Below are 3,339 nucleotides of genomic sequence, written 5' to 3' on the forward strand. Positions count from 1 at the left end.
TGAACAATTGGGGTTTTCACATAGTAAGTTCTTACAAGTTCTTTGAAATTTGCATTTTCAGACATCTTTGCCTAGTGACAGTGTGGTCCTCTTTCTCTGTATTATACAAGCTCAGCTGTATTGAATGAGGATTGCTATTCTTCAGAGATATTCCTCTTAATATAACTTGCAATTAATGTATGCTATGGTCTGAATACCACAAAAATATTTTCATTTCCATCTGCCTTACACCAGCTTTGAATTCGCACTTTTCTCTGATTTAGATGTTCATTCACTTATTCGCTTATTTAATGATTTCCTGTCTCAGATGTTAAGGGAAGAAGTTTCCTTAGGATGGGACAGAAAATTTTATCACCATAGTTTTGTTCTGATTTTTTAAATGACTTGCTGAAGTATGCTGCTCTCTAACTGCCTCAATTAACATTATGCATATGATAAGAACTATCTTGAAGAGGAAACATGCCATATTGATGAAGAGATCATCTAAGAAAAATTTAAATATGAAACCTGAAAAAAATTACGAGGATTTTAGTTCTTTACAATAAAAGTATGAGCAGGAATTAGTATAGAAAGTCCAAGAAAATTTGATCTCTGGCAAATGTTTTCAAAAATACTATCAGAGCTCATGGTATCCATGTGTTTGGGGAGCTGATAGCATGAATGGCCTCATCTGTAATCTGCTGGGCTTTTTGGTTTATTTTCAAGAATGACCAAGTTGACATCATTTTTCTAGAGTATAAATACGGATATTTTATTCTCATATTACTTCCTTTTAAAATTCAGATTAATTGTGAATGAAAGTGATGTCATTGTTTTATAGAGTTTGGGCACTTTGGGAACATATGTGGTAGCACAATACAATGAGCAGCACTGGGAGGAGAAGTAGCCGACAGTAAGCAGAGAGAACCTTAGCAGGTATGTACATTCACACTACACATGAAGGGAAATTTTGTTTTTCTTTTTTTTTCTAGGTTTCTAGGGTTTTTCTAAATCCCAAACTGTATATAATGTTGAACAGATTACATCAGTCATCATGCCCTGAATTGATTATTTGGTGTAAAGAGATCATAGAGATTTTTATTTCTGCCAAGATGTAAGGTGTTGTTATGGTACATCTACAGATCATTCATTAACTTTTTCTTTTATTCAAACATTTCCATAAGAAGTATCAAAAAATGGAACTCATAAACCAATCAGTTCCTTTGGAATTTATTCTGATTGGACTGACACATGATCCTGAACTCCAGCCCCTCATTTTCAGCCTGTTCCTAACCATGTATCTGGTCACTGTCCCAGGAAATCTGTTGATCATCATGGTTGTCACCTCTGACCCACACCTACATACAGCAATGTATTTCTTTCTCTCCAGCCTTTCCACTAATGACATCTGTTTAAATACAAACACAGTCCCAAAGATGTTCACAAATATCTTGACCCAGGATCAGAGCCTCACTTACACAGTTTGCCTCACACAGGCCTGGTTCATGTTGGTTTTTATTGGACTGGAAAACTCTCTGCTTGCAGTGATGGCCTATGAGCACTATGTGGCCATTTACCCCCTGAGGTACTGCATAATAATGAACCCATGTTGGTGCATGCGTCCTGATGATTTTAGTCTCACTGTTCATTAGCTTTGTGTTTGATATCTTGCACATTCTGATGGTGCTACACCTGTCATTCTGCAAAGACCTGGAAATCCCTCATTTCTTCTGTGAACTTGCATGGCTCATCAAGATTGCATGCTCGGATACCCTCATTAACAATATCCTGGCGTATTTGGTATGTTGTGTATTTGGTGGAATTCCTATCTCTGGAATTATTTTCTCTTATGCTCATATTAGGTCAACACTTCTGAGTATGCAATCATTGGGGAGAAAATATAAAGCATTTTCCACTTGTGGGTCTCACCTCTTAGTTATCACCTTGTTCTATGGGACAATTTTGGGTGTGTACATCAGCTCAGCAGTGACTGACTCTCCCAAGAAGGCTGTAGTGGCTTCAGTGATCTATTGTGTGGTCCCCCAGATGCTGAACCCTTTTATCTACCATCTGAGGAACAAGGACATGAAAGAAGCCTTGAGAAAACTCATCAGGAGGGTAAGTAGCTTCACTTTTGTGATGTCTTCGGAATTCTAACTTTACTTCTAGAGCAACATTGATACATTTTCTGGTGATGGAGAATACCTGATCATTCTGCCAATGCATTCTTTGTAAACTAGGTAAAATTAATTCCCAAATATACTTTGACTTTGTTTGAATAAAAACTGTTCTGTATTTGCCTTGTGATGTTAGACATACAGTGCCAGTTCTCTATACTTATTGGATGTTTACCAGAAAAAGAACTTGAAGTAGGATTTTGAACATTTCCTTACTTTTATTTTCTTGAGAACTTTCAGGGAAAAAGTAAGTTGAGTTACTCCACTTTTAGATCAAATATTTTTCATAGTGTTTGAATTAGTTAATGAAATCTATGCCTGATAAACCAAATCCTCACATACAGATATACCTTTCCAGTTTTCCATGGTCATCATCCATGAATCTTTTTCTTATATTTTATTTATTATTTTTATGTGTATGTATGTATTGCCTGCATATAGGTAAGTGCACCCATGTCATACAATGCCCATGGAGGACAGAAGAGGCTGCTGGATCCCCTGGAACTGGAGTTACAGACAGTTAGCTGCCATGTGGGTGCTGGGATTTGAACCTGGGTCTTCTGTAAGAACAGCCAGTGTTCTTAACCACTGAGCCATATCTCCAGCCCCCATCCATTTATATAGTTAAATGATATCAGTTAGATTGTCATATGATATTTGATACTCATCACTGAAGAACCTGCCAGTAATAATAAGTCAATTTTATACTGAGATACTCAATAGGAAATGTAGGCAGCTTTCATTATAAACTCTTCAGATGTAAATTTACCAGATGTAGTTTAACAGAAAAGTTGGGCTTATTCAGTCTTCCATGAGCCATACCTAAGGGTAATTCTCTTACAATGTTCCATAAAAGTCCAGAAGATGCAAATGCCACAGCCAGACACAATGCCAGAGACATAACACTGTCTTCCATTAGTTCCCGATACTTAACTTTTTCATAGGTCTGTCAGACTAACAATGAATAGGGTCAGAAATAGTGGGCATAAGTCACTCATCCCCAAGTTTCTGTAAATAAGTGTGGGGACAGATTTACAAAAGAGGAAGTTTTGCATCTTATCACATCTATATATGATAGAAGTAATGGTAGATGACACCAAGAGAAAAAAATAAGACTTTAAGAAAACAAGGAGCTGGGCATCAGATTTGTGGAAACTGTATTTGATCCTTCTTTCTGTATGAC

The 3,339-nt window shown here is 36.8% G+C and overlaps 1 pseudogene; it reads left to right on the top strand.

Annotated features, from left to right (window-relative positions):
• Positions 1-1,175: 1,175 nt before the first annotated feature.
• On the top strand, positions 1,176-2,136 carry LOC103745498 (annotated as a pseudogene).
• Positions 2,137-3,339: the final 1,203 nt, after the last annotated feature.

The sequence above is a fragment of the Nannospalax galili genome, unplaced genomic scaffold, assembly GCF_000622305.1.
Source record: "Nannospalax galili isolate Female #2095 unplaced genomic scaffold, S.galili_v1.0 scaffold544, whole genome shotgun sequence".
NCBI classification, from domain to species: domain Eukaryota; kingdom Metazoa; phylum Chordata; class Mammalia; order Rodentia; family Spalacidae; genus Nannospalax; species Nannospalax galili.